Here is a 6,487-nt window from a genome sequence, read left to right as displayed (position 1 = left end):
TTTTTAAAATCATGAACATTTGAATATATATGTTTTTTAAAGCAAACATTTTTAACTCAAGTCTTTGCTTCTGGGGGGATTCTAAAAATGTCTTAAGGGCGTGCTCTCACCAAAAGTTGGCTGGCCGCTGTTAAACGCAGGTTGTGCGCGGCCACAGTTTTTTTGCAGCCAGCGGATTCTAAAAAAACGCTGTGACGCACCTGTCACTCACATTCAAGACCGTCCCCGTAGCCCGCACCGCCTGCTGCCTTGAGCACCATGGTGCTTCCTGAGTCTTGGGACGGTCCGCCTTCGACTCACCCGATTGAACAGAGGGGGAAAATCAGCTCCTGCCTCCAGCAGTTTTATGCTTCCAATAGACAAGTCGCGTAGAGCAGATAAACGCAAGGTCTGCGCGACAAGCGGAAAAATCCGCTCTTGCGTGAATCCACGCATTTACATTGACAATGCATTGGCAGATTCTGCCCCAGAGGTAAAATAAAAGTGCGGTGAGAGCGCGCCCTAAGTTCTAAATCCTTCTAAAACTGTTTTTTGAAAAAAAACTTATGTTGCTATAATGTCAGTGGTTCTCAAACTCATGTCAAGGACCCCCAAAATGATATGTATTTGTCCACGGACCCCCATCTCAAAATATGCTGTTCCAGGGACCCCCCCATGAAGCAAAGACTTGAGTTACAAATGTCCGCTTTGAAAATGTATTCACAGATTTGCACACATTTTCACGATTTCCCCCCCAAAAAATAGCAGATCTACAAGCTCATAGCGCGGGCTTGTAGATCTGCTATTTTTCGAATAGCCCAACAAATCTAAAAATGACACACGGATGCTTTACCGGTCTTAATGGGTTCAGAACGTGATTGGTGGGCTGCCCACTGGGGGCGGAGCTATTAGCACTTCTAATCGACACCACCAGTTTATCAAACTGTTGCCTCGATTAAGAATAATGAACGATTCTCACAAGGCTGTGTATCTAGGGTTATATATACACTAGTATGGGTAAACTATGACACTTTTATAATAAATTATATTAAAATTAAACCTTGCTTCTTCATTATTCAGTAAAGGGGCACTTCACTCATTTTCAACATGTCTTCATATAATTGGTCCTCACTAATCATTATAATATTATATCTTTTCTTCATGTAATTGGTCCTCACTAATGCTCATTATAATATTATATTATATATTATCTTCATATAATTGGTCCTCACTAATGCTCATTATAATATTATATCACATCAGACACTTTAACATGTTTAGATTCATTTTAACGTTTACTCAGACTTCTGTGTTTCACAACAGACACTTTATCATGTTTAAGTCATTTTAACGTTTACTCAGACTTATGTGTTTCACAACAGACACTTTAACATGTTTAGAGTCATTTTAACGTTTACTCAGACTTCTGTGTTTCACAACAGACTCTTTAACATGTTTAGAGTCATTTTAACGTTTACTCAGACTTCTGTGTTTCACAACAGACTCTTTAACATGTTTAGAGTCATTTTAACTGTTCACTTTTATAGCCAACCTAGTTTTCTGCTTTGTGCAGAGTTAAACAACGGTTACTAAGCCCAAATGAAAGGGCAGAGAGAGGAGTGAGTCTAAGGCATTACTCGTACCAAATGTCTTTTAAGGTGATTTATTTTACTAATAACACATACAATACATTTAGGTAAATAGGTAAAAACCTGGTAAGAGAGAAAACAAGCACAGAACATTCACAGTATTAAGATATGACTTCATCCCATTATGAACACATCAAACATACAATCATTTACAATGCTTTACTTACTATTGACTTTCCACTCTCTTCCAGATGATCAATGGGTCACTCAAGAACCCATATTCGAGGGACAACCCATGGCATAGTTACTTATTAGAATCTGAGTCTCTGTTCTGAGACCTTCCTAATTTATAAACTTCTCACACAAGGTCCGCCTCTAGCAACAGGAAGTTCCGGTTACCCACAAAGCCTTGCGATTCCTTGCCATTTCCTGTCACGGTGGAGCCAGACTGCATTATGCAGTCAAATCAGTTGCTTTGTTCTTACACAAAGCTTTTGTCTCTTATCTAGAAAGCTACCCCCGCTCGGAGTTGCTATCTCTTTTGTTTAGAAACCCCTCACCTGATAGCGAGACCTGTTCCCTGTCTTCCACGCAAAGGCCTATTGTCTCTGGCATGCAAGAACCCTTTGAAGCACGTAGCTCAGCAGGGAGTCTACTGTGGGCTTTTGGTCAGCTATTGACTTTTACAGTTGCCTAGTGTCCCACTAGCCCAACTTAATTAGAATATTTTGGTATATCCTAAAGAATGATAAAAGCACATTACTATGAACAATAATAATTCACTTTTCTCTAGCCCTATGGCTTGGATAATTGAACACCTCCCACCTGAGATAACTGAACCATGTTCAGTTCTCTCACAACCAACCTCTACTGACACCATTTTTCGGTGAGCTTTTTTGGCTTCTTAAATCATGGCTTTGGGAAGTTCGATTTCATCTATGTAAACTGCTCTGATCCCACACTCATACAGGTTACATTCTCAACACAGTTTTCACTCATTGTCATTAAGTGGCTCTAAACCCATATTTTGGAATAATTTACAGTTCAACTTAACTTTCTCAATTTGTAATTTTTAAACTTTTTTAATAATCCAAATTGATTTTGGAAACCTTTCCTCCTCCCACTGTTTCCCTAGTAAGTCAATGTCCTATTTAGGGCATGTTGCCATGGCAATTGACATAGTAACTTGGGTAAAGGGTTTAAAAGATTTTAAAATGGCTGATCTACAATCTTACCTTTAAGAAACTTCACTCTGCATTTAAACCCACATCCCAAAATGCTTTTTATACAATCAACAAATAATAATTCAAAAGGGCCTGATTGCTCAGATCATGAGTCCACATCAGTACTGAATAATTTTGTTGTTATGGAAGAACCTTCCAAATTATTGTTGCATTTTGACTTAGTGGCATATTGTCGGCAGTAAATTAATACATTTCATTATGCAAGTTATTTCTTCTGGTAATATCATAAACACTACAAATGATACATTCATTTACACAATATCTCTCGAAATTCCTAAGTAAACAGTCGCTCAAATAAGACATTTCGATTTTTTAGACACCACGTTGGCATCTTTTTCGCTTATTGTCCGCACCGCGTACCACTGTTCACAGCTACTAACTGGATAGACCTGTTAGTCAAGCCTGTTCGTTTGTCAGTGTCACTTTGCTGGCACCACCAGCCACCAGTGGAACTGCAATCCCACCACCAGCCCGCGCTGATGACTGTGGTGGGACAGTGACTTTCTGCTTCAACTTTTCCTTCTTCCCTCGCAATTTCCCCACGACCCACCGGGCTGGTGCGAAGGGTTTACGTGGCTTGCAGGTTTCACATTTGCATTTTTTCAGGAGGTCAAGAGGCTTGCAGTTTGCACAATCGCATTTGACTGGTCTGGCTCTTGTCGCTACTGACCTCCCACCTTGGCCCAACAGGGCTTCAGGCTCGGGGCAAAGGCTACCTTTCTTAGGTGGTGCCACGACGCTCTGCACTGGGGTGATGTCGGTGTGTGAATTGGTGTCGGTCTTCCCCTCGGCTTTCTCCGTAGGCGTCTCTACTTCGACCGTCACGTCCCCCGCGGCGCCCTCTGGGTGGATCTCCTCTGCAGCTGTCTCTTCAGCAGCAGCAATACCGTCTGATGGCACTCTTCTGGCCACCAGTGGGACTGCAATCCCACCAACCCCCTTCTGGGGGCTCCTCTCAGCCCCCCCCGCAGAGGGGTGGAGAAGGGATAGTTTATCTTTAATCTTCACCTTCTTTTTTCTAGTTACAGCCCCACCAAAATAAAGCACTTTCTTTGCTTGGATTTTGGCGGTCAGAACTGTAAGGACCCGACGTTGCAATCCGCCCCTCTCTTTCCGAGCAGGCGCACGGATGCCAAGATTTACCCACTCAGACTTCTTTCTGAGGGGTTTTGGGGTAGCTGGTCCCCTCCCACCTTGGTTAAACGGGCGCTTGGAGCAAACGCCACCCTTGACAGGCCTGACTGGTCTGCTTTGGGCCATCTGCCTGCCACCTTTCTTAGACGGGCGCTTGGAGCGAACGCCACCCTTGCCAGGCGACTCGGCTTCCTTCTCGAACGCCACCGGTCCGCTGGTAGCTGGTCTCCTCCCACCTTTGTGAGACAGGCGCTTGGATGGACCCCCCGGTTGGCTGGTCCTTCGCCCTGGTGTGGTAGCGTCGACGTGCTTCTCCTCTGCGTTGAGTGGATTGGTGAAGACTTTCACCGCCGTGGCGACGTCCATTGAAGCGGCCTCCCTGGCGGTCTGCTCATCTGCGACGTTGGCTCCCTCTGGAACCTCCCCGGCGTGGTCTCCTCCCTCTTCAGCGTGGAATGGGGTCTCCCCTGCAGCTTCTCTCGCTTCTCTCGCGATCTCCAGTGGCACCTCCCCCGCCGCCGATGGCTCCTCTCCGCCGGCCGTCACGACCTCCTCCGGCGCCTTCCCTGCGTGTCGTGATGAGGAGATATCCCTCCGCCGCGTTGTCCATCGAAGCTGCCTTCCTGGCGGTCTGCTCATCTGCGACGTTGGTTCCCTCTGGAACCTCCCTCTCGGCCTCCGCGTTCCCGGCGGCCTCCGCAGGAGCAGCTCTTTCGATCGCCAGTGGCACCTTTGCAGCTGCTCTCTCGATCGCAGCGTGGAATGGGGTCTCTCCGTTGTCCCCTCCCTCTGGATCAGTAGTGATGTCATCTATGACCTCCGTGGCAGCAGCTGCTGGTTCAGCAGCTTGCATAGAGGGAGTCATTTTCTCACCTCCCCCTGGAGCAATAGTGATGTCATCTAGGTTGACTCTGAGGTCTGCTGGCCCATCTGATCCATCTGTAGGTGTGACATCCCTGCCCCCCTCTCCTACAGCTGCTGGAGGATTGGTCTCTTCAACCCCCTCTCCAGTTACGATCGGCTCATCTGTAGGACTGGTGACCCCAACCCCCTGTTCAGGTCCGACCGGCTTTGCTGCAATCTCTGGGGGGTTAGACAATGGCTCTTCCCTCACAGCAGGGGGGCTTTCACTCACTTTGGGCTGTGTGAAGCGGCACCCAGATTCTCTCTGGACCGTTTCAAACCAGACCTGCCTCAATGTTTCTTCATACTCTTGGCAACAGTCATCCTGCATCCTGCAGATCTCAGATGAATTTTCCTCAACAATTTCTAGTATGGCGTTAGAATATGTAACAACCTCAAGGAATCTAGCTAAATTGTCTCTTAGCTCCCTTACCGCCCTTTCTTTTGGTAAATCATGCATGACAATCCACTCTATTTCCCTCCTAAAAACTGCTTGAGCTGCTTCACACTTCCCTATTAACTCAGCTAACACTTCCATCTCCCCTGTTTGGGTATAAGGTCTGTTAGTTAGTCTTAATTCAATGGGCTGTGACAGTAATCGTCAGTTATTTTTAGCAAGTAACAGTGTTGTTTCAGCCTTTAGCTATATAACAACAATAATTAATTAACACTGTGTTTAACCTGTAAAATAGCACCCACCCTATCAGCATTCCACGCAAGAAGCCTTTTAATGGTCTACTTACATTAGTTAATTTTGTTAATTAATACTGGATAGGATATATTTTGCTCTACCAATGTACATTCTAGTATTTAACCCACAATGATTACCATTGATCCCCTGTTCTTGTACACTAATCATCTAGTTACTCACAGTATCAGTCTATCATAAAGTCTGGTTAAACAGTGTATTACACTGGCAGAATCCTCCCCCAACCCTTATCAGTAAACAAAGGGGGGACAGACTTTCTGTCTCCCACAAAGATAATGCTAATTGTATTTCCCCACCACCCAGGTCAGGGGCAACAATCACCTCTCTGTCAATAATGGCAGTTAGCTAGCAGCTAGCACTAATATGCTAGACAATAGAACTGCTTAGCTTAGCTAGCCACGCTAAAGGTAGCTCTCAGGTCGGATAGCTTTATCTCTAAACCCTCTTATTGGTACGCTAAACAAACTTTTAACGGTAGCCTATAGCTACATAACCTGTGGTTAGCTTCTAGCTTCTCCCTCAGCTCCTTACTCTTAGCTCAGTCAATAGAATTTGTTGGCACGCAGCATCCCCAAATCTACAGTCCTTTCTCCACACTTTTTGCAAACTGCGGGGCTTTGTTTCATAGCAACCTGGTTGAGTCTCTCCCCGGTAGGCTTCTCGTAGGCCCATACAGTATTCAATGCCTCGGTCCTTGCGTCACGCTGTAGGCCGCCGGCTCTGTGTCCTCTTCGCCGCCGTGGATTCGACCCTCTGCAGGCTGTGTTAGTTCTGATAACCTATTTTAACTTGTCCCATAACCAGGTCTAATAGATACTTTATTTTGTTACAACTCACTTCTCATCTTAAAGAGACAGTGCGTCTTTACTCCTAAGGCTATAGGAGATTTTTATGCTGTTATTTCTTTATATAACACGCATAATTCAATT

Source organism: Gymnoscopelus braueri (assembly GCF_963280865.1).
Source record: "Gymnoscopelus braueri genome assembly, chromosome: 2".
In the NCBI taxonomy this organism is placed as follows: Eukaryota; Metazoa; Chordata; class Actinopteri; order Myctophiformes; family Myctophidae; genus Gymnoscopelus; species Gymnoscopelus braueri.
Note: the sequence above shows the minus strand (reverse complement) of the source record.